Source organism: Globicephala melas, chromosome 12 (assembly GCF_963455315.2).
Source record: "Globicephala melas chromosome 12, mGloMel1.2, whole genome shotgun sequence".
Taxonomy (NCBI): Eukaryota; Metazoa; Chordata; class Mammalia; order Artiodactyla; family Delphinidae; genus Globicephala; species Globicephala melas.
In genome coordinates, this window is record NC_083325.1 from 30,802,910 (window position 1) to 30,828,123 (window position 25,214).

The 25,214-nt window shown below is 48.7% G+C and overlaps 1 long non-coding RNA gene across 14 annotated transcripts in view; it reads left to right on the forward strand.

Moving 5' to 3' along the window:
- Positions 1 to 11,718, forward strand: part of LOC115864076 (uncharacterized) — a 116,360-nt gene extending 104,642 nt beyond the window's left edge. For 11 of the 14 annotated variants that reach the window (XR_009566146.1, XR_009566151.1, XR_011377887.1 and 8 more), the window contains one exon: positions 1,293 to 11,230. This is a non-coding gene — a long non-coding RNA (uncharacterized lncRNA). Of the gene's footprint in view, positions 1 to 1,292; positions 11,231 to 11,251 lie in introns of those variants that run through there. The other 3 variants (XR_009566154.1, XR_009566152.1, XR_009566155.1) reach the window with 3 other exon arrangements.
- Positions 11,719 to 25,214: the final 13,496 nt, after the last annotated feature.

Sequence of the window (25,214 nt, forward strand, 5' to 3'; positions counted from 1 at the left end):
AGTTTTTTCCTATTTCTCATTTGCTAGGCTTTTTCTTATTTAAGTGACTTTTTCAGGGTCTTTTTTATTGAGGAGTCATGAACATACCATAAAGTCACAAATCCTAAGCATACATCTCAGTGAGTTTTTATATATGTGTACACTGTGGATCCACCACCCTGATCAAGATAGGTGTTTTAGAGTTAAGAAGCTGTTGGTGGGAGGTTGGGTAGAGAGGGAAGTCATGAGTGTGTCCCCAAGTTGCCATCTTTTTCTAGAACTGCCTTTAAAGAGTGTTAAGGAGGGAGCCACATATCAAGTCTATACGGTATGTGGAGAGCAGAATGGTTAGGAGTGATGGGTCATGTTTTGGTCCTCCCCCTTCCTAGCCATGGGACTTTTGTGCCTCAGTTTCAACAGTTGTAAAATGGGAGTAGATGATAGCTCTTACCTCACAAGGTTGTCATGAAGATTACACAAGGAAGTACATGTAAGTGCACAAAAAATGTTAATTGTTGTTTTTGTTGTTATTAATAATGAGGAGGAGGAGGCAGTAGTTCTTAATGAAGGGCACACATCAGAATCACCTGGGGCACTTTTGCAAAATATACATTCTCAACCTGGCCAGATGTACTGAGTCAGAATCTAGATTTTAAACACCTCCCCAAGTCATCGTGTTGCTTATCTTGGTTAAGAACCACTGGGCTGGAGGTGGCCATGACAGGCTGCAGGAAGATCAGTGGGTGGCCCCTGCGCTAGTGAGGGCTGGAGGATTGAGCTGTGCAGATTCAAGGCAGAGTGGAGAGGTGGCCAAGATGATGACCTTGGGTGGGGAGCAAGGAGGGAGGGGGAGGAGTCTGGGGTGACTCACGGGGTGCTGACCTGAATGGCGGCTTGAGTAGGTGGAGGATGAGCCAGAATTGAGACTATCGGAAGTGGGGGTGGGCAGTGGGCCAGAGATTGTTATAATTGTCCTTGGGGCTATTGAGTGGAGGCTTCTGGTGGAAGCACCAAGTTAGTATTTGGATCTGTAGGCCTGAGCCTTTGGTGATTTTCAGGGAGTCATCACTGTGAAGGAGGTAGGTAAAGCCATGGGTCTAGTCGTAGAGTGAGTGTAGAAGGCAGGAGAGGGCCAAGTTCACAAGCATCCACCTCTGGGAAGGCCTGCGTCCACTACTTCCTCCCTCCTTAGAGACAGAGAAGCACTTATTTCTCATTATTAATAGCCCCCTTGCTGAGGACTGTTGGGGAATAAAATCAGTCTTCTCACTTGAAGATGAATAATAACTACGGGTCACTTCCTTTCCTCACAGGTCTCAAGGGTTTCCACATCTGCAGACGGAAGAGCTTAATCCTCCATCAGTATCCTCCGACAGCACATTCAGTTGGGGGCAGTGTCTTATCTTCCGACGTCCGTTCACCCTCATGCTTCACACATACTCTGCCACTGATGGTTTCTTAGACTCTGGCTTTCTTCAGGCCCTTGATATCAACCAGTTACCCTTTGGTAAGAGATTAAGCCATTCCACTACTCTCCCAGAGGCATTTGCATTTAGAACTACAGGTATAATAGAAATAATGGAAGATGTTGCATTCCTGAGGGAAGGCGATCCTGGAATGAATTATTCATTTGCTCATTCTAGAACGTCCCATCCTTCTGCCCTGCCACCCCCTCTCTCTATTCCTGCTCGTGCCTTGGTAAACCCTACTTCCTCCAAGAAGACTTCCCCGACTCCTGTCCCTTCCAGGTGAGGCCAGTTTTAGGGCTCTGAACAGATTCCATTTGGCTTCCCAGTTGAGGGTGGAGGTGGCAGGGATGGATCTCAGGAAGATGTAGCTGCAGGATGGATGTGCATTAGGTCTCTGCATTTCAAACTTCCAGTGAAAAATATATCTTATGTCCCAACTACCGCACACACCTACATACAGATATATAAAACTGAAACAAAAATTTTGTAAAAATAACACTCACTACGTGTGATGCATTTGGATATTTTCTGTTCTATTTATTTTTTAAAGGAAAATGCTGGTTATAACCCATTGAACTGATTTCACAGCCCAGTAATGGGTCACAACCCACAGGGTGAAAAATGCAGAGTGAGATCATTACTGCTCAGAACAACTCTGAACACAGCCAAGGGGCCCTGTGCCGATGTTGCCCTTTGGGTGCCTCGACGAGCTTGCAGATGATGGCACTGGCAGCGGTGTGGTCCACCTGGTGGTGCTCTGCTTTCTCCGTGGAGTCTCCTTTCAGGGCCCCAGTTGGTTGTGCCATGAAGTGGCCACAGATGCTTTCTCCGTGCTGTGGAAGGAGGTTGAAGTCTATAAAGCACTCCATACACCCCTCAGAAAGATGCTGGCTCAGTGTGAAGTGTCACAAGGCTGTATACCTCATCCCATTTGATGAGGCTCCTCATGGAGACAAAGCTTCCAGGCCCCGTGGGGCTCACTGGTGCTGCTCACCTGGGAGGGCTAATGGATAACAAATAGAATAAAAGCAAAACAGGGAGCTCTTGCCTGCAGCGTAACAGTGACAGAAACATCTTCCTGGTTAGAGGATGGATGATAAATATACGTAAGGAACATTCCAGGGGGCAGTGAGTCTTGAGCCCCATCTCCCTTTGGAACTGGAAGTTACTGAAAACCGAACCCACAGAAATAGCTACCTCAAAACCCCTGCATTTATCCCTCTGAGATCCTCAAAGCCTGTTGACATTTACTTAGTACACTTTTCTAAGAAAAGTGGCTATCTGGTGTCTCAACCCACTGCAGAAGAAAATTGCCTGGAAGGGTGGTAGTAGGTCTTTTCCAGAGAGAGACATGTAGATAACAGGAAAGTAAAAGCCATGGGGAAGGATAGAGAAACAGTAAGAAGGGGACACAATCATGTTATTATCTAGTTCCTTAGGGAATGTTCCTAATGACCACTTATGTGGGGAAAGGACATTTTTTAAAGCATTAGAGAGCAGTGGACCACATTTTAGCAAGATTTCACTTTAAAGTGGTTGGGCATTGAAGTTTCACTTTTCAGAAAAAGTGTTCATGAGAACCTCAGTGATTCTGCATAAATTAGGTGCTGTTGAACTGCCCCTGATTAGGACTAGTCATGGGTTTGAGGCATGCTGTAATCTCAGGTTCACGGGCAAGTCCTCCCCACCCAGCCCTAGTCAGCCTCATAGCCTGAAACCCCTCCATTACTGTTACTGTTGGGTTCCGTTGTTCACCTGTGTGAATTTGTGAATAAATTCTTTCCAATCTGAAAGCTTCTTGATAGTGGCTTCCGGATATTCTGAAGGTAGATGTAGAGAGAGAACTCTGATCTGGACCCCACCTGAGGATGGGGTGGCCTAAATGACCAGAGAGCAGGACAAAACCACTGGGATTTGGACTGTGGTGAGCTTTTAGGGAGGAGTGGGGGGCAGGCTTGGAAGCCAAGTTCCACCCTTTTCACTGCTTTCACTACTTGAGGACAGCCCACTCACTGAGACGGAGCCAGGCCTCTGTTTCTTCCATAGCCTGTCCCCTCGTGGCTCACTGGCCACCTGATCCCCAGATCTGCTTCTGTGAGTTACCCTGAGTGACTGCAGGGGTGCTCCAATAAGTAAGGGGACCTCAAAGAAAAGCCAGCTGTTTCTGAGACAAAGATCATTTATTCCATATCGTCTGAGAAAGCAACCTTTAAGTAGAAGGCAGTGGGGTTGGTGGTGTGCCACACCACCAGGAGGTTTCTGTCTTAACAGTAGATTGCTACATAGTGTGCGTGCATAATACATTACAATTCTAGTACTGATATTTCCAAATGCCCTGTGACTACAAAACGATGAAATTTCTCCCCGGGGGAGAATGACAACAATAAACTAAAGTAACAATACCAAAAGTCTCTGAAAAGATCTCAGGGGTTTGCGGGACTCCGGTGGTGGCGCAGTGGTTAAGAATCCGCCTGCCAGTGCAGGAGACATGGTTTGGGCCCTGGTCTGGGAAGATCCCACATTCCACGGAGCAAGTAGGCTCGTGTGCCACAACTACTGAGCCTGTGCTCTATAGCCCATGAGCCACAACTACTGAGCCTGTGCGCCTAGAGCCCGTGCTCCTCAAGAAGAGAAGCCACCGCAATGAGAAGCCAGTGCACCGCAACGAAGAGTAGCCCCCGCTTGCCACAGCTAGAGAAAACCCGTGCGCAGCAACGAAGACCCGATGCATCCAAAAATAAAAATAAGTTAATTAAAAAAAAAAGATTTCAGGGGCTTTGGCCAGAAATGAATTGGGGCTTGGTGTGGTGGTTCTGAGAAGCTGCCTAATGGAATTCTTTTTTTTTTTGGTAGGAATATAATGTGAAGGGTAGAGAAAAACCACTCGAGCTTAAGCACTCTAACTAGTGGAAATTAGATTCTGATGATGAAATCAGAAATGATTTTAACAGGGAGAAGAAAGGGCATCAGCAAAAGAAGACCAACGAGCTTAGATTTTCAATGAACCTACTGTTTTCTCACATGTACACGGGCTACCTGGTGTGTGATACACCCATGTCAGAACGTCCAGAAGGAGCAAAGTCCAGAATTAGAAAAGATTGTAAAGGAATCCCAACCAGCACAAAGGTTGCTTGTCTGCTTCCTTATTGAAGTCAAGAGGAGGAACAAGGCAGACAGGCCTTCTGCTGGGGGGAAGCACAGACTATTCATGTCAGAGAGAAAAAAAGGGGGCCCAATTCCCATTTGCTTCCAACTCTGCCTCCCTTGAGAATAGCCCCCAAACTGAGGAGAAAAAGTAACATCATATGGAATGAAATGAGGCTCCCGACAGTAGAGGAGATGTTAGTGGAACCCTCTTCCCGGGGGCAAAGACCGCTGTCACATTTCCCATCTAGGCTGACTCACGTCCCTGAATCAGTGCTTCCAGGGAGAGGCGGCCTAACTAGAGACAGATCCATTTATTAGTCCTAGATTTCAACATAGATAAGGAAACTGAAACCTGTCCTTTTCAGCAATTTTTAACATTTAAATCAATAAAGACCCACTAGGTAGGCTTCTCTAAGCTAAAGATGACGTAGCTCTGGGAGGGACAAGTAAATGGCTTTGGGGTGACAAAGTCAGGATTTGAAAGTCTTATCAGGGTGGAAAAAGAGGAAATTTTATAAGGGAAAATTTAATATATTTGGGTTCAACAAATTTAATCATCCAAGTGCGTAATGGGGGTGCCTGAGATGGGCTTGTGGAGGGGCCTGAGGGGCTGGTTTTCCACAGGCTCCTTGTGGACCAGGAGTGTGGGGCTCAAGAGAGCCCAGGCACACACCGGAGGTGCCAACCCAGAACAAAGGAGGGGGTGCAGCCCATTTCCACTCCCTGCTCCTTAGGACACGTGGATGTCCAGTGTGGAGTGCAGGCTTCTGGAGACTAACAAAGAAGGAAACATTCAGGGCAGGCCATCAGGTTGGAGAGGGTCTGGGGACAGAGCAGTGGGTGATGTGGCAAGGAACATCAGCTTTGGGAAGAGAGGTGAGTCCAAATACCCGAAGAGTCTCCTGAGAGTGAAAGGGGAAAATTCTGTATGTCCAGAGGGCGGCCCAAGTTAGAGGGAAGTAGGCCTAGGTTCTGCTTGAGGAAGACGCACTGTGTCTTCCCTGTCAATGGAGGGTTTGTATGGCCTTTGGATGGCCTCCCTGCCAGGGACATCTCAGAGGGGATGCCTAGCGAGGTGGCATGAGGATTCTAAAGTTCCTTCCCAAGATGCTCCCTCTGCCATGGACGAGGAGTCCGCAGAGAGCACCTTTGCCCAGGCACTTTGGAGTAAGTAGCTGTACAAGGGCAAACTGAGGCTCCGGGTCCAAGTCCTGCTTTGGTCGCTTTGTGTGTTACCTTTGACTAGTTATTCTCTGCATCTTGGTCCCTTCATTAAAAATATGGATCATGGCAATAGTACACTCCTACCAGGACTTCTGTGAAGTTTAATTGAGTTAAAGAGAGGCATTTAGAACTATTCCACAGCCTTGGTAAGGGCTGTGTACCAGATGGCTTCAGTGATGGTCATCCACTCATTGTCACCACCACCGCCACCTCCGCTGATTCATCACACAGTGCTGGAGGAGTAGAGATGAGCAGGTTGGCTCCCTGCCTTCAACAAGTCAAAGGCCAGTGTGGAAGGTGGAGGAGTGTCGCATGTGGGGATGGGGTTTGGGGGAGCCCAGGGCACGGCCACTGGCGGAAGGCTTGTGGGGCGGGGTGGCAGTCCAAGGCCTCCTTCCTCTGAGACCAGCTCCTGAAACCATGGCTTGGCTCCACAGCATTTCCAGGCATCCCAGGGCTGCTGTCTCGTCAGTCCAGTGCTCTCCCTGGCTGTTTGCTCTGGGGGTGGCTATGCACGAGGTGCCCCTTCTGCACCCCACCAAGTGCTAGGACTGGCCAGGCTGGCTTGGCAGGTCCAAGGGTATAGGAGTGCCACAGGGCCCCCCGGCACAGCTGGGGCCCGCAGACCCTATTCCTGAGCTGTAGGGCCCCAAACGCTAAAGCTCTCTGAGTGCCTCCTCTGTGCCTGGCACTGTGCTGGGTGTCCTCCTGCAGAGTCATGGCACGTCATATGCCGGGAGACAGGTGGTATCAGTCATCCCCATTTTACAGCTAAGTAAACAGGCTGCGACATTAAGTGTCTTGTAAAGGGCAGGGCCAGGACTTGGACCGAAGATTTCCAAGGCCAAAATTGGGTGCCATTTCCATACCCCACCAGAGGTGACTCAGCCGAGAGCCCAGCCCTCGGGAGGAGTTGGAGCCAGAGGTCTGATAGCTGACTGCTCCAGCCCCGGGGAAGGGCCAGAAGGGCTCTGAGAGCCCTACCCTTCCAGGCCTGTCTCCTGCTCCCCGAATCCCTGCCTCCTCATGAGATCCCCCTCACGAAGCCAGCGCCCGCCTGGGAAGTGCTCAGGGGACCCCGTCTTGCAAAGTGGTCCCTGCCTGCTCACTCTTCATGCAAACATCTCTCAACCAGTGGTCATTTTGAAAAAGGAAGGCAGTGGTTTAGGGAAAAAACATGTTTTTAAGTAGTGGTGGCCTTTTTTTTCCCCTAAAGACTTTTTTTTTGAAGAACAGTTTCAGGTTCACAACAAAATTAAGAGGAAGGGTTCCCATGTATCCCCCACCTCCACACACACACAGCCTCCCCCAGCTTCAGCACCCCCCGCTGGGTCCATGTGTTTGTTACAACTGATGAATCTATGTGGTGGCCTTTTCCCAGAGTTTTATCTGAACTTGCTTGAAATTGAAAACACATATTCTGTGTGAAGAGAATGTGTGGGAACCTGTGCCCGCCCTCCTGCCTCTTGACCCCCTTCTACCACCCCACCCAGATTCTGCAGAACCCGGATGTAGTTTACTCTGCAGAACCCGGATGTAGTTTTACTCTGAGTTTACTCCCCTGCTCTGAGGTGGGGAGAGTTAGCGCTACTCTTTGTTAAGGAGCTCTTCCCCAGATTGTGCCTCTAGAACCTAAGTTCCATGTGGCAGGTTTTTAAAAAAATTATGCAAAAGATACACAACACAAAATTGACCATTTTAACCATTTTTGAGTGTACAATTCAGTGGCATTAAGTACATTCATATTGTTCTGCAACCATCACCACCATCCGTTTCCAGAACTTTTGTTGTTGTTGTTTTTTTAACATCTTTATTGGAGTATAATTGCTTTACAATGGTGTGCCAGTTTCTGCTTTATAACAAAGTGAATCAGCTATACATATACATATGTTCCCATATCTCTTCCCTCTTGCATCTCCCTCCCTCCCACCCTCCCTATCCCACCCCTCTAGGTGGACACAAAACACCGAGCTGATCTCCCTGTGCTATGTGGCTGCTTCCCACTAGCTATCTATTTTACGTTCGGTAGTGTATATATGTCCATGCCACTCTCTCACTTCATCCCAGCTTACCCTTCCCCCTCCCCGTGTCCTCAAGTCCATTCTCTACGTCTGCATCTTTATTCCTGTCCTGCCCCTAGGTTCTTCAGAACCATTTTTTTCCAGAAATTTTTTATTATCCCAAACTGAATCTCTCTACCCATTAAACAATAACTCCCTCTCTTCTCTTCCCCCAGATTCTGGTAACCACCATCCTACTCTGTCTCTATGAATTTGTCTATTCTAGGTAGACCTATTCTGGGTCTGTTCTCATAAGTGGAATCATACAATATTTGTCTTTTTGTGTCTGGCTTATTTCACTTAGCATATTGTCTTCAAGGTTCATCCATGTGGTAGCATGTGTCAGAATTTCCTTCCTTTTTAAGGTTGAGTGATATTCCATTGTAGGTATATGCCATGTAATTCTATGTTTAATTTTTTGAGGAACCGTCATACCATTTTCCACAAAGGATGCACGATCTTATATTCCCACCAGCAATGTACAAGGGTTCCAGTTTCCCTATGTTCTTGCCATCGTGGCAGGGGGTTTTTGTTTGTTTTGTTTGTTTGTTTTGTTTTTTCTGGCTGCACCGCCCGGGATGTGGGATCTTAGTTCCCCAAACAAGGATTGAACCCGTGCCCCCTGCATTCGGAGTGCAGAGTCTTAACCACTGGACTGCCAGGGAAGTTCCAGGGCTTTTTAATCTCTTGTTCATGGGACAGACACTAGAACAGTGCCCAGCACATAGTAGGTACTCAATAAATATTTGTTGGGTCAGATGAATCGGCGGCTTTGGTCTCTAGGCAGCTGTACCAGGGAGCCCTTGTACCTGTCAGCAGAACCTTCCCCTTCTAGTCCCTGCTCGGCTCTAAGAGAATCACCCTTTTGATGGGGTAAGTCATCTACAGGTGCTCACTGGTGTCAAGAGAAATGGTAGTACTGTGGAGTTCAGGGAATCGAACATGCTGGCTAGCATAGGAGTGTTTTTAAACTGTGGGTCTCGACCCATTTGTGGCTCGTGAAACCAGTTTTTAGTGGTTAAAAGCATTTATTAAAAATGAAATCGAATAAAAATATTAGGGCATACTACATGGAAGAAAGAGTAAGTATCATTTACCTGTATCATCTGTGAAACTTGTTTTTTTGCCTAATGTTTGTGTGCATGTGTAATAGATCACCAAAAGTTTGAAAAACACTTTTGTTTAGGGTCTGCAGCCTCTGCCTGAAGAATTCTCATAGCAGGCAGCTTACTACCTCACAAGGAAGCCCACACCATTTGGGGGTCTGCTGTAATATTGGAACATTCCTCAATGATCAGAAACCTTTGCTTTGGAGCCCTGCTCTGTGCTGGGACCTGTAATGGGCACTGTTAGCTAAACTGCCCCCACTACTACCTATCCCGTGTGGGAAGCAGCCCAGCTCTGAGGTCCTGCCTGCAGGGCAGAGCCTTCTGCACTGTGTCTTTTGATTGGGATTCATATTAGACACACTGTTTTTCTCCAGTGAAGGCATCTGCATATGGGGACATCTGTGTCCCATTTGACAGGCAGGCAGGCCTCCCTTGGTTCCTAGACAGATCTAGTCTAGGATGACTGCTTCCTTGTCTGAGGTGTCCTCTGGGCTCCCCACATCTAATTTACTGCATGCCCCATAGTCCACATTTTAAGTCTGGCCATCCCACACTTCCCCTCCAAGTCTGATGAAAAATCCACCCACCATTATTGTGCAATGCTGAGGCAGATAAGGAGAAACAAATGTACTTATAGATTTATATTTCTTATTTCTTCATCACTTCTGGGGTTATGTTACGAGCCACACCATGCCCAGGCCTGGGTTCCGTGTTCACCTCTCCTGCATCTCTCCTACTTGTGACACAAGTCTTGTTGCTTAATTTTCTTCTCCTACTAGTGGAGGAGGCTCTTATCTCTCAGAGGGCAGTAACTGTTGCATTCATCTTTCTGTCCTTGGAACTCGCACATGAAGTTTGTGCTCCATATGTATTTGTTGACTAGATGGATGTATGAACTTTAAAATCCTTGAGAGTAGAGACTCAGTCATTCCCTTTCTTACTAATTCCACATCTCAGTCCAGCCCAGGCCTGAGCCCATAATAAGGCTGATAGTTTGGCCAATTGATGGGAGTGCTGGAGAGTCAACAGGAAAAGTTTCCCAGGTCCAACTGGATTTTGATTCTCAAGGAAATAAAGAAACCCAGAGGCTAGATTCTCCCAAATACCTGGAGTGCCTGTCACTGAGAGGCCAGACCCTATCACTTGCGAACCATGATCCTGGGCAGTGAGAAAGTGGTATGGTGAGGTGGGAAGAACTTGGATAATGAAACAAGAGAGGGACTTTATGTGGACCAATGGTGATCAAGTGCCAGGAACTGAGGAGTTTGGTTAACTCAGCTCTCTGCCCCAAGGTCCAAGTCTAAAAGAGACAGAGAGGGAAGGAAGGAAGAAAGGAGAGCGAGAGAACAAGAGACTGTGCCTAGACTTGGAAGCTAGATCAAACTGGACCTGAATCCCCTTTCCATCTCCTTTAATTATGGAACTGTAGACATGGTATTAATCCGCTGAGTCCTGGTTTCTGCTTCTATGGAAAGAGAGTTAGATAATACATGTGACAGGCCCCCTCACTGTTCCTGGCACATGGTAGATAATCAGTAAATAATGGGAATTTTTACTACCATTGCATCATGTTTGGCATACCTTATCAGTGTAGGTCCAGCTGATACAAGCCAAAAGAGGTCATTTATTAGCAGAATCCTAGCTCACCACCTTGAAGAAAGGGTTGACCTTGAGGCCTCAGGAAGTCCAGGAAAATTGGACCTAGGCTCTCAGGAACAGGAAGGCTGCCTTTGGACAGAAGTAGTGCCAGCCTCCTTGTGTGATCTCCAGACAGAGTCTCATGGGCAGGTTTGGATACTGTGCTGACAGTCCCACTGGGAATTGAGGGAGATGGAGGTCTCCCTCAGAAAAGTGAGACGCTGTATCCAGAAGAAGGGAGGGGGAGATGGCTAGACGGGCAGAACTGTTGACCCTGACACATGAGTTTCCCCTCCACTCCCACCTTCTACCTGAAACCTGGTGATCGGGTAGCCCACTGGGTAAATTTTCAAGTATACTTTTTCGAAACTGAATCTTCTTTTTACTTTATACTTGGCCCCGTCCCGTGTTCTTAGGAAGGCTACCAGAGACCTTGGGTTTCCAGCAGAACAAGAGGCTCAACTGACACGGACTGAGGACACAAGTACTGACATTGCCGAGCGTCCTTAAGTGCCGAGTCCTCCACAGGGCTGTGGGGGGAAGGGTTTGGGGGAGGGACCCATCGCGAGCTTTGCCAGCCCTTTCTGTTCCTCTTCTCTCCCCTTTTCTGCTCCCGCTCTTCTAGGCAGCAACATCATCCGCTCAGGACATCTAAAAGGCCTCCAAGCCTGAGAGTTCACAGTAAGGGGCCTCAGGCCCGAGTAGGCTGAGAAGCGGACCTACCTCCTCAGGACCGGGAAGTCAGTGTATTTGCCTTGATGCCCTTGTCCTCCCTCCCTCCTCCAAGGTTCCTAGCGCCAGTGCCCTGGCACCCCACCAACACTTGTCCATCCCAGGAGGCACAGCTTGCTGGGAACCTTCCCCTTCCCTTTGCCCTTGGCAAGTTTCCTGTGTGGCCTTCCCTTTCAGCCAGTGGTATGTCGGGAGGCTCAGATCAGTTAATTCCCACACAGGTGTTACATTTAAAATCCCAGAAAACTTGTGTTTTCTATGGGAGATTTAAGAGAGAGTGTCAATTGCAAAGGGTAACTCTAAGGATGAGCTCCTCATTGTGGGGTCCCCTGGGCAGTGTAGCTCTAGTGCCTGGGGGAAGGAGGAAGGGAGGGAGGGAGGGAGGGAAAGAAGGTGAAGAGGACTAACCGGTGGCAAGGAAGGAACCGATGAGGAGCAATTTCAGGTCACAGTCACCTTCCATCCACCCCATAAACAGATGGCCGCCTCCCCTGCCTACAAAGATCTGGCTTTGTGGCGGCAGCTGGACTCTACCAGCCTAGCATCTTTTAAAATGAAAGAAAATAGGGCTTCCCTGGTGGCGCAGTGGTTGAGAGTCCGCCTGCCGATGCAGGGGACACGGGTTCGTGCCCCGGTCTGGGAAGATCCCACGTGCCGCAGAGTGGCTGGGCCGGTGAGCCATGGCCGCTGAGCCTGCGCGTCCGGAGCCTGTGCTCCGCAACGGGAGAGACCACAACAGTGAGAGGCCTGTGTACTGCAAAATAAATAAATAAATAAATAAATAAAAGAAATAGAAGTAAAGAAAATAAATTTTTAAAGGGAAATGATGAGAAGCAGTGAAATGTGGCATTTGGGTAGGGGAATTTTTTTCTTTCTCTCTCTCTCTCTTTTTTTTTTAGATAATCCACAAACCACAAACTTTACCCTTTAAAGTGTATAATTCAGTGGTTTTTAGTATATTCATAAGGTAGCAGAACCATCATCACTATTTAATTCCAAAACGTTTTCATCACCCCAACCCGTTAGCAGTCACTCCCTACGCCCTACTGGCAACCACTGATCTACTTTCTGTCGCTATGGATTTACTTATTCTGGACATTTCATGTGAATAGAATCATACAATCAGTGTCATTTTGTGTCTGGTGCCTTTCACTTAACATAATGTTTTCAAGGTTCATCCATGTTATAGCACGTGTCAGTACCTCATTCCTGATTATCGTTGAAAAATATTCCATTGGGTGGATATACCACATTGCATTTGTCCTGGTGGATATGTGGATTGCTTTCTTTTTTTGGCTATTATAAATAATATTGCTGTGAACATTCACGTACAAGTTTTTTTTGTGTGTGGACATGTTTTCAATTCTCTTGAGTATACACCTCACAGAGTTGCTGGGTCATATGGTAATTCTGTGTTTAAATTTTTGAGGAACTGCCATGGGTTGGGGATTTTTGATAGCTTCTTTCCTGATTCTAAACATCATATACGTTCATTGTAGAAAATTTATAATATGCATAAATGTATTAAGAAGAAACTTAGATTCACTCTAATTATATGACCCATTAATAACTACCTTCAATGTATTGGTGTATTTGCTTATGTACATCATTTAAAGAATTATATTGTGCTTAAAATATATACAGTTTTGTATCCTAATTCTTTCACTTTACCTTTATTGTAAGCATTTTCAGTGCCAATAAATATTATTATAGTGTGATTCTTTCTGACCACATTCTATCATCATTGGATGCACCATAACTTATAACAACTTATATATATATATATGTTATATGTATATGTAAGTTATATATATATATGTTATATATACCTTATTATAACTTCTAACAACATGCTATTCTTGGACATACTCATTTCCACATTTCTATGATTATCACAAGTGGGGCAATATCCTTGTATGTAAGTGTCCATCGTATCTCTGATAAGTTTGAGATAAAACCTTAGAAGTGAAATTCTGGGTAAAAGAATGTGAGCATTTAAAAAAATAAAGCTTTCATTCTGAAATAATTTTAGATTTGCAGAAAAGTTGCAAAGATAGTACAGCGAGTTCCCATATACCCTTCACCCAGCTTCCTCTAATATCAATATCTTACCCAGCCAGATTATATTTGTCAAAGCTCATCGAGTAACATTGGTGTGCTACTATTCACTAAACTCCAGATTTTATTTGGCTTTCACCAGTTTTCTTCCTAATGTTTTTTTTCCATTCCGTGGAAAATTCAAGATACCATGTTGTATTTAGGAAGTGAATACTTTTAAGACTTTTGAGTGTGTGTGTGTGTGTGTGTGTGTGTGTAAAAAAGTTGCATCAATTTATATTCTCATCAATAGTATAGGAGGAAAAAAACGTTGCCAACCTAATAGACATAACAGCAAAAACAGTAATGTGAATTTAACAGGCTTTGTTTTTTTTTTTGGCCACACCGCACGGCTTGGGATCTTAGTTCCCCCACCAGGGACTGAACCCAGGCCCTCGGCAATGAAAGCGCGGAGTCCTAACCACTGGACCACCAGGGAATTCCCCTAATAGGCATTTCTTAATTGCTACTGGGTGTACAGATTTTTTCATATTTGGTGGCCAGCTGTACTTTTGTTTTTGGTTTCCCAATCATCTATAGGGGTTTTTGTCCATGCCTAGGCCTTTAGCTTCCATCCAAGCTGACATACTACCAGTGTCAGGTGAGTTTCTAGAAAGCCATCACTGCATCCTGCAAAGTCACCAGGGTAGGGGCCCCGGGGAAGGGTTGGCCTGCCCAGATGCTCCCTGCAGGATTTGTTTCTCCTACAGAGGCCTGCCCCAGGTCGTGGAACCCAGGTGACAGTGAGGTGTGTTCTCTGAGAGTGGGCTCAGCTGGCGGCCAGGAAGCCAGCTGTGTACAAAGAGCAGTACAGGGTGGGCAGTGACGTGTTGTCAAGAGCACTGTCTTGGAGTCGGAAGAATTGTGCTTTCGTCCTACTTCTCTTACTACTCTTACTACTCTTACTTCTTTCGTCTTACTTCTCTTACTACTTATGTGAATTTGAGCAAATCCCTTCCATTTACTGAGCTCTAGTTTTTTCACCTGGTTAATGGGAGAAATCTCAGGGACCGAATGAAGGCACTTTGTCAAGCGCTGTACAAATGGGTGATATGGTCAGAGGGAACCATGTTGTGAAGGGGACTGAGAAGTGCCTTGTGTAGACAGTATGAATCTCAGTCCACCACCCTCCTGAGATCAACTTAGTTCCGACCGTGAGCTCCCATCTGGTCTGACAGGGAGGAAATTCCATCTTGGTCACTATAGGCCCCTTCCCGGTAAGGGTCACCCTGGAATCCAGGAGGCTCATGGTGTTGCCTGGGAACGGGGCCTTCTATGGGCTGTCCACTCGCATGGGCCCTGGTGCCCTGTGAGGCTCTGACTCTGCTCCAGACCACAGTCAGGCTTCTGTGCCCAGGGTCAGATTCCGTCTGGTCCTGAAGCTCAAAGAGGACAGATCTAAGACCTTGGAATGGGAAGGGAGAAGAAGAATGCAACCATCTAAACACAAGTTAATATCTGAGAAAGTAACCTGGCCACACCTAGAAGACATTGGAAGATATGTCCTCTTTTCCAAATACTGTCACAAACTCGCAGTGTGGCCTCTGGCACGTTACCCATTTTCTCTGAGATGGTTTCCTTAGCTGTGCAATGAGGGGTGGGTTTCATAACCTCTAGAGCAGCCATGGGTGCTAGAGTCTGCCAGTCCTGGGGTGGGGGGGGGACGAGGTTTTCTTTCATTTTGATGTGCCTGGCCTTTCCCAGTCACAATCACATGACCTGGCCAGGAGCCCTTTAGAAGCGTGGCCGACAGAATGTTACCGAGGCCTGCTGCTTGTCTGACCTGTGAGGGGTCTGTAGCTGTGTGTAATCTTCACGGTAAGTATGAGCTAGCTCTGGGTTGCCAGTGCTCTCAGTACATTAGCTCATTTAATTTGCATTAATGCTTGTCGGGTTGGTCCTATTTTTCATTTTATACGAGAGGAAACAGAGACCAGGTAGCTTTCCTGTAGCCAAATGGTGGGGGAGGGGCAGAACTGGCCTGACCCTGACGCTGAGCTTTCTAGCCCACTGGGTTGTGTCCCCTCTGGGCCAGAGGGAACCTGAAGGCAAACGTCCTGGGATGCGTGTGTGACCATTCTGAGAACCAGTCTGGGAAAACCCTCCCCGAGGAGACTCCCAGGTTCTCATGTCCCCCAGAGTCCTGAGCAGCTGGGGAGAGGGTATTGGGAAATGCATAGGAACTCCTGGGGACGAGGGTTCTCTGGGGGCAACAGTAAGCATCTCTCAGAGTTCTGGGGTCTCTGCCTGGACAGTAGGCCCAGGACCCTGCCTGCACACCCATCCTGCAGAGGGCTGTCCTCCTTTCTCCACTCATGTTCCTGCACAGGTGGTCCAGGGTACCTCACCCGCTTCCTCCTTGGGCCAGGCTCGGGGTGACTTCTGGGTTTGCATCCAGGCAATGGGTAGGCACATGCCATTATCACCATGCACCCCCCAAAGGCAGGGACCCACATCTGGGCCTTCCCACCTAGAGACAGGTACGAGCCAGCCTGCAACGGTGCAGTGACACAAGCAAGCCTCCCCTTAGTGATTCGGTCACATAGGTCCCTCCACTGCCCCCACAGACTTACTCCTACCAATTTCAACCTCTCTCCCCTTCACCCCATGGGCTGAAAAATGGGTTGTTGAAAAAGAGAGAATCTCTAAGACCTTATGATCCTCCAAAGATGCATTCTATCCAACTTTCCTGATGAACTTGTTGGGAAATGGTACTTTATTTACCCAAATCTTAAGTCAGGTTTGGGATCATGGATACAAAAATCATGTTGGGCCATTTCTTTCCAGTTATACTGACTAAGATCTTCCTAGGCGGTACTGGGCCAGGCACTGTGAGTACAAGAAAAGTTCTAAAGGCCAGCCTTCATTTAACAGATGGAAAGAGGACAGCTCAGAGATACTAAGGAGCTCGGCCAACGTTATACAGCTACTTAGGGGCCGTCGTGGTTTTGGAACTCAAGTTTCCTGCCTTTTGGCCCTGTGCTCTTTCGACAGCATCTTAGGCAACTTACACTATGGTTGGAGGAGCAGGAATGGCGCCTCTGGAACAATTACAGAACTCTTAGAGGGGAGCAGAGTTCCCCTTGTTGGTGGTTTCCCACCCACAGTGGGCTTGTTGCCAGTGTCTTTATGTGTTTACTTATATATGCTTGTCTGGGGGGTTGTAATTTTCTTTTGAGACACTGGGAAATCCCGTAATTAAAAACAAAAATCAGTGAAATTGAATTCCTATATTTTTGCCCAGTTTGTGCTTCTTCAGTGTGTGTGTGTGTGTGTGTGTGTGTGTGTGTGTGTGTGTTCATATTCTAGCACTTTCTATCCTCAGACAATTTCATATAGGTTGGTCTGGGGGAGGGCTCTCTGTCTAGGTGTGTTACCTGGGGCACAGTGACAGACAGAGCAGAGTGGGAGTGAGGTGTGGGGAAGAGGCAACGGTCGCCCATGAGGAAAGGAGGCATCATGCCGTCTTACTCTCTGGGAGCCTCTGAACCTGGAGGAGAAGGGGGTCTGCAACGGTCGTGCACTGGTGGGGTGAGATGGTGTCTCTGGGAAAAAGGAAAGAGGCTGGTAAAGGGTTTTCTTAACCCAGAAATGTATAGGTTTTGAAGGTTCCTGACAGTGTCAATGTCATTCATTCATTCACGCAAATAACCCTGGAAAGAATGCAACAAATAATGATCTAAAATCACCTCTGGGGGCTTACCTGGTGGTGCAGTGGTTAAGAATCCGCCTGCCAATGCAGGGGACACGGGTTCAAGCCCTGGTCCGGGAAGATCCCACATGCCGTGGAGCAACTAAGCCTGTGACTACTGAGCCCACGTGCCTAGAGCCCGTGCTCTGCAACAAGAGAAGCCACCGCAGTGAGAAGTCTGTGCACCACAATGAAGAGTAGCCCCCGCTCGCCATAACTAGAGAAAGCCCGCGCACAGCAACAAAGACCCAACGCAGCCAAAAAAAAAGAATAAATAAAATCACCTCTGGGCAAAGGCCCTGTGTCAGGTTCCAGAAAAGATGTGTTTTACATCTAAGGATGTGTCTTGGTTCTGGAGAATCAGCCTCCTCTGGTCCAACGGCCTGCCTGAGGGCTTCCACTCAGCCTCCAGGGCCCCGGAGAGACTCCTGGCCGGGCTGGGCCTCCTGGGGCTGGGGTGTGGGAGAAGGCTGCCAGCCACACCGCTGCCTCACCAAGATTAGATGGGAGGGAGCGAGGTGCTGGGGAGCTGGGCCTGGCTTCCAAGGAAAAATGCTACTGCACCTCCTCTGAGAAGCCAGTGGGCCGAGACCAGGGCTTGGAGGATTGTGGGTTTCCAACCCTCCCTGACTTAACACCCAACTTTTTGTCAGAGAAGATGAAAACAACCAGACCCACTATCAAGAAATGAAACCAGGTTTGGATCTCATGAGAGATCAGAAAAGAGTATAAAAATGGAAACCAGGGGGACCCTGGCACAGGCTGGGGCGCTGGCCTCAGGGGTCGCCGTCCTGGGTCGGGCCTCCCCGGCGCCACATAGTGGGGAGAGACGGGGCTGGTTGGGGCAGAGCCGAGGGTGGGTCACATTTCTCACTCCTTTCTCTTTGGAGCTGTGAATCAGATTTTATCTTACTTGTTTTGACCTTCCATGAGGCAACAGCTGGAGGTGGGGCAGAGAGACAGAGCAACAAGTGTGCTGGTTCTTCTTTTGGCCCATTTAGCAACTTCCTGTAATTTTTGAGCAAGGACAGGTATAACCCCTTGTGCCCTGAGATGCGTAATCTCCAACATATGCTCTGACCTCAAGGTTGTCTGGCTCAGCCCAGTCAAAGGCAAATTCATTGACTGCAGGGCAATTGTGGACGTTAAATAGGCCCCGTTGGCTGGGCCTGACTGGTCGGTTATTCAGCAAATAAATTTGGGCACCTACTCTGTGCCTCGCACAGTGAGGGGCCTCCAGGCTCACATCTCCTTCGTGCTCCACTCCTTTCCCCTTTATCACTCAGCAAGACCCACATTTTACCAATGACGACATGGCACCACAGAGAGAAAACCACAGACTTGGCCTCTGTCTGTGAGTGAAGTGTATGGCAAATTCAAATGTATCTGCTACAGAGTCTTCCTCAAGTAATTCCGGGTGCTTTCCAAACTTAGCAATTCCCTAAAGAATGGGGGAGGAGGCAGGGGAGCTTTCCAGGGAGAGGAGCAGCATGTGCAAAGGCCCTGTGGTGAAAGGCCACAGGGACCTTCCAAAACCTGAGGGAAGGCAGTGTGACAGGGAAGGAAAGGTTGGGCTCCTGCTGGGCAAGTGGAGCCTCTCTGTGAACCCCCTTTTGATCCCCCCACTTCACCTAGGACACCTCCTTTTTTCCTCAGATCCAAAATCTGGAAAGCCTTCCCTGAGTACCTGGAGGCAGTCAGGTCCTCTGTTAAATGCCCTCTTATACTTACCCTCTGCACCCTAGTGTCTCCTCAAAGGGAGCTCTGCCCTTCACCGACTGAGGCTGTTCAGCCTTCTGTGGCCTCTGGCTGGGGTGGACCCTCTTCCTCCCGCCTGAGGGTCAAGCCTTAGCCTGGAAGTGTCCCAGAGGGGCATGGCCGGAGCTGCCAGGCGTGTGACCAGGGGTGCCCGAGGGTTAGCCCTGCCCCAGGAGCTCTGGGGGCTGTCAGGCGCAGGGTTGCAGGGCAACTGGCTGACAGGAGATGTGACAGGACTTTGCAGTCCTGTCCATGCCATCAGCCCATGACCCCATATCCTGGGAACAGCCTGGCCTCATGGCTCTGTGCCGTCCTCTGCCACCCAACATTGTCATTACCTAGAGCTGTTCCACCTCTGCTCTAAAACAATTCTAGAATTCCCACTTTCTGATCGCAGCCTTCTCCCTTACAGAGTTTTCAGCCGCGACTCCCATCACTCCCATCCTCAACCTCACAGAGTTCCCCAGCACCTGCCCCAGCCCATCCTTACCTCCCGCTCCGGAAGGCTCAGACCCTTTCCATCATGTCAGACCCCTTTTCCCCAAACCCGCCACGCCCTGCTCGTCGGTCCTTCCGCTGCCCATGGCTGGGCTAGACATCCCGGCTCTGGGTCAGACCAGCCTCCTGCTGCCCTCATCTCCGCCATGGGGTGACTGGGGCCACTACAAACTGGAGGCCTCCAGCGTTAGTCTTCCTCTCCCCAGGATGGTGCCAAGCCTCCCCCGCAGCCCTCCACCCATCACCTCTCCACCCCACTCCTGGCGAACAGCCCCAATCCCACGTCTCGGAGAAATCTGAGGTCACCGGGTGGGGAGCCCCTGCTGTCGTGGAGGCATGCTGCTCAGTCCTCGGAGGGAAGCCGTGGGGGGGGGGGCGGTTGGGGGCAGCGGCCCCAGCCGCAGACAGTGCTGAGTGTCGCAGGGCTGTGCGGGCCTCGCCACCGCTGCCCCGAGCGAGCGTGAGGTTCTGCGGGCGCATCGCCCCGCCCGCTCTCGGCCTTCTCCCCGGCCCGCTCCTGTTCCCGTTCTCTCACAGTCATTGCTCCCCACTGAATCCCTTCGCTCCTAATGCCATTTTGCACCTGCTTCCCAGGGAATCTGGACGGACACACCACCTGCCTGGCTCGCCGTCTGCGTGTTTCCCTGTCATGGCTCCGCCCTGCACACGTCCTGAGCGGCAGCTCCTCGCCCGCCCAAGGCTAACCCTTCCAGCGGGACGGTGGGCCCCCTCCCTCCTTTGTCCCTCTCAGGCCCCACGTTCCTGGGAGCCAGCATCCCCTCTTCCCCACCTTCTCCTTCCCTCCACTGCCCTGCACTTGTCCTCTCCAGCTGGCCTTCCTTCCCTCAAAGCCACCAGGGCCACCAGGTTGCTAAAATCCTCAGCTATATCTCCATCTTTCCCACCCTTGGCCTGTGCTAAGCCCTCTCTCCTCCCTCAGCACCCCTGGCTCTTGTCTCCCGGGACCCCACTCTGCTCTCGGCCTTCTGCCTCTCTCACCTCGTCTCCTGGCCTGCGGCTGAACCTTCAATGCCTGTGTCCCCAGGCCTGGGGTGGGACCCTCTTCTCTTCTCAGTCAGCTCCCTCCCTCCATGGGGAGATGGCTCCCAAATGCTGATTTGCTGACCACTCCCACATTCCATCTTTCAATCAGGACTTCTTCCTGAAGTCCAGATTCCACTATCGAACTGACAAGGGGATTTTTCCACTTGGTTGTACCATGTGTACCTCAAACCCAGCACGTCGCAGGATGAATTCATAGTCACCCCATAAAGCCATTCCTCTGGGATCTCCAGAGAATGCCACCACCATCCTCCAAGTCACCCAGGCCAGGCATCGGGGCAGCCCCGTCAGTCATCCCTTCCAGGTAGTCAGCAGGTACTCCCGGTTCTACTCCTACACTCCCTCCCAGCCTGGCCTCTCTTCTCCTCAGCACTGCCACCGAACGCGGCCTTCACCATTTCTAACTGCACTGCCATTTCCATCACTTAACCCTGTACTCTGTATCTCTCCATTAATTTCTCGAAATGATCCTTCTGAAAGGCCTGTAGTTCTGGACGGGGAAGACTTCCATGGCTCCCCATTGCCTTCACCACCATTTATCAGCATCACCATTTATCAAACTTTCTCCATGTGCCAACTAAAATCTCTCTGGATCTGGTCTGGCCTTCCTCTGTGGGCTTCTCTTGACCCTCGAGGGTAGCCAAACTGAATCACTTACAGCTCCCAACACATCCTGCATTCTCATGCCTCAGGGCCTTTGTACCTGCCCCCTTTTTTCTGGAGCGCTTTCCCCCGTTCCTCACCTGGCTAACTCCTACCCATCTGTCAAAGCTCAGATCAAGGGCTATAATCCCCGGGAGGCTTAGCAATGGCGTTCCTCTTCTGCTTTTCCCCAACACCCTCTGTAGAGCTCTGTCTGCCAGCGAGCTGATTGCCGTAGTCCTGTTTCCCCTATAAGACTGAGTGCTTTCGGAGAGTCTGGCTCCCAGCACCTAGCACAGAACTGGCACATAGCACTAAAGAAACATTAGTAATGAAGGAACGTGTGAGTGAACAAATGAATGAATTCTGCTTGGAGTAGGGGGTGCTCATTACGGAGAAAATATTTGAGGTGTGTCCAAAAGAAGGAATAAGATTTTGTCCAACAGGAATCTGATTGGAGGAAGGCATTCCAGAGACAGGGAACGCATGTGAGAGGCATGGAGGTTTTGGGAGGGTGGGATGCCTTAGGGGAACTGCAGCTAGTACTGCAGCTGGATGCAGCTGGAGCAGAGGTTGAGTGTGCAGGACATGCCAGAGATGGATCTGGAAAGACAGGATGAGAGACAATGACTACTGTGCTCTGGGAAGCCTGACTTTGCCCAGTACAGAACAGGGCAGGACATAATGACTGGTTTGATGCCGTGAGGAAGGTGGGCAGTGCCAGGCCACTGGGGGGTCCGGGGAGGAGGTGATGGGAGTGTGATCCCGAGCAAGCCAGAGAACAGAGAGCAGGGCCAGGCTTGAGGGGGGTTTACATGGCAGTGACCTGGTGCCAGAGGAGGTGTGAGGGTTGTGGGATCGTGATGAGGCGGGTTCCTGGGTGGATGGAGAAGCCCTTCACCAAGATGGTAGCCCTGGAGGGGAGCAGGTTTGAGAGCAGGAAAATGGGCTCAGCTTTGCTTATAAGATAGGACCTGAAATGTACACATCGGAAGGGGCCATCAGGCTGGGAGAACTTTTTGAAGGTCCCATTCAAGGCAGAGCTGGGGGGGAGGGGGTCAGATCCAGGTGTGTTCAGATCAGACCAGCTCCTAAGAGCTGATGGTTAAATTTTCAGGAATTATGTGAGACAGAAAATCTAGCTACTATTAAACCTAGCTATTATTTAAAAATTAAACCTAGCTATTATTTAAAAATTAGACTATACTAAAATTACAATTAAATAAATTATATTAAAAACAAAGATAAATACTCAAAATTCATCACTTCCTAAGAATTTTACAATGTTTTACTATTTATGCCTTTAAGATTCTTTACATCTCTTACGCCTGTGGAAATACTATATAATGTTGTGTTACTGTGCTTTTCTTCCCAGCTCTGCACACAGTGACATCACATTGGTAGCTTGAAATCGGCCATGGTGGGAATATTTACACCATGGAAACTGGCAAACATCACAAATCAGGGCTTGATTTATTGTTTTGTTGACTATCTAGACTTAAGAAATTTATAGAGGAAATGTTAACAAGGCACGTTACATTAAATCTAAATGTATGTTGTACCAGTGGCCAGTACATTGTGAATGGCACAGAAAAATCGAGCAAATGTTCTTCCAGTATTCAAAAACCATTATCTGATTCAGTAAGGAAGTTGCTTACGCCATGGACAAATGAGTGAAATTCCAACATATATCTTTATTGTTTCACTTTTTCCTTGCTAGTTGGCACAAAAATATCAACCACCATTCATGTTGGAACTACATTCATTTTTCAATTATAATTATAGGTTGGTTATGGAATCAGTGGGTTGGTAAAAATCAATGAAAGCATTCTGTAAGGCTCGATTTGCTATATGCAATTGACAATAAAGAGTACTGTATATATGTTTTTAAATTAATTAATCTATTTATTTTTGGCTGTGTTGGGTCTTCGCTGCTGTGCACAGGCTTTCTCTAGTTGCAGCGCATGGCCTTCTTATTACTGTGGCTTCTCTTGTTGCAGAGCACGGGCTCTAGGCGTGTGGGCTTCAATAGTTGCGGTGCAGGACCTTCAGTGGTTGTGGCTCGCGGGCTCTAGAGCGCAGGCTCAGTAGTTGTGGCGCACGGGCTTAGTTGCTCCGCGACACGTGGGCTTGACCAGGGCTTGAACCTGTGTCCCCTGCATTGGCAGGCGGATTCTTAACCACTGTGCCACCAGGGGAGTCCCAAGAGTACTGTATAGTTTATTATTATTTGTAAATTGCTAAACATCCTTTATGTCAATAACGTTTATAATAAACTCACATATATGTATGTATGCATACATTTTTTTCTCCAGCAGGTCTGTTATTTAACATTTGCACACCACAGGGCTGATTTCCTTAGGCTGAGGAGTGACCAGAGGCTTGACTCTTTGAAAGGATTCCCAGAAGAGGGAGGGAATTATCTGTGGAAAGAAGCTCCCATCAATGCAGAGAGGAGGGGTGGGTAAGTGAGACTCAGGTGGAGGGATTAGCCTGGATGGGTGAAGAGTCCCCGAGAAAGGAGTGGAAGTGGACAGAACCCGGGGCTCACTATTTTCTCTGCCGTGTAGGATGCGACCATCTTCTGAGAGCGTGAAGCAGAGACGAAGGGAGGAGCTGGGGCGGTTTGATCACGCTGGTCGCTGAGGGGCAGAGAAGGGACCTGTGAGGATGAGGCTGATTCAGAAAGAAAGGAGACCAGGACAGCAAAATCCTAACCATGAGCGCCAGAAGGGGGTGTGTCAACCAAGTTCCCCTCCTGGGCCCCACCCTGCAGGATGGATTGTTTTATTTATTTTTTATTATTATTATTAGTTTATTTTTGCTGTACGCGGGCTTCTCACTCCTGTGGCCTCTCCCGTTGCGGAGCACAGGCTCCGGACGCGCAGGCTCAGCGGCCATGGCTCATGGGCCCAGCCTCCCCGCGGCATGTGGGATCCTCCCCGACCGGGGCACGAACCTGCTTGAACCTGTGTCCCCTGCATCAGCAGGCGGACTCTCAACCACTGCGCCACCAGGGAAGGCCGGATGGATTGTTTTATTAATCTCCCAGGATGATCCTAAGAGGAAACGGAAGCAGGGAGAGGTTAAGTCCTTTGTCCACGGCACACAGCTGCTTACTGGCTGAGTCAGGATTCGAACACAGGCAGGGCAGCTCCATCAATAAGGAGCCTGCCCAGCACCGCCTTTCTCCTTAGCAAAGCACCTCAGACTGTACAAACCGGAACTCCTCCAGGACAGAGGTTGGCAGTGCAGGTGTCGCACGTGTCAAGGGCTTGAAGGCTTCAAAAGGCCTGGCAAAGCCGCCTCACGCCTCTGGCCCCGGTCTGGCGTCCATCTCCCAGCGTGCTCGTGACGCCACTCCACAGTGTCTACGGAGGCTCATAATAACAAATACGGGCTTGCATTATTTTTTATATCTTTGTTATTTTCTTTTCTAATAATTCATCTTTATTGTATTTTAAAAATAAAGCACATGACAGATTGGAAATGTACAAAACTTCAAACATTTGAGAAGCACTGTCTTAACCCACACTTCTTCTTCTTCTTTTTTAAAATATTTATTTATTTAGGCTGTGTCTGGTTTTAGCTGTGGCACGTGGGATCTTCGTTGGGGCATGCAGGATCTTTTAGTTGCAGCGTGCAGACTCTTAGCTGCTGCATGCAAACTCTTAGTTGCGGCATGCATGTGGGATCTAGTTCCCTGACCAGGGATTGAACCCGGGCCCCTTGCATTGGGAGTGCTGGACCACCAAGGAAGTCTCCTAACCCACCTTCCTAATCACATTGCTCCCCTGCTGGAAACCCTTAGGGATCCCCACTGGCTACAGCAGAGGTTTCAAATGGCGGGTGGGGACCAATTCATGGGTTGGGAGCTTAACGCTGTGTCATTACCAGCGTTAAAGAAAGAGAAAAAAGTGGAGTAAAAGAGAAAATATGAGTGTGTCACATGTGGTAAATGCACTTTGCTTTATACACACACACACACACACACACACATGCGTATATACATGTATACAGTATACACACATATGTGTATATATATTTCATATAATGCATATGTGTGCTGGAGTATGATGAAAAATGTCTTTCTTCCTATGATCACCGT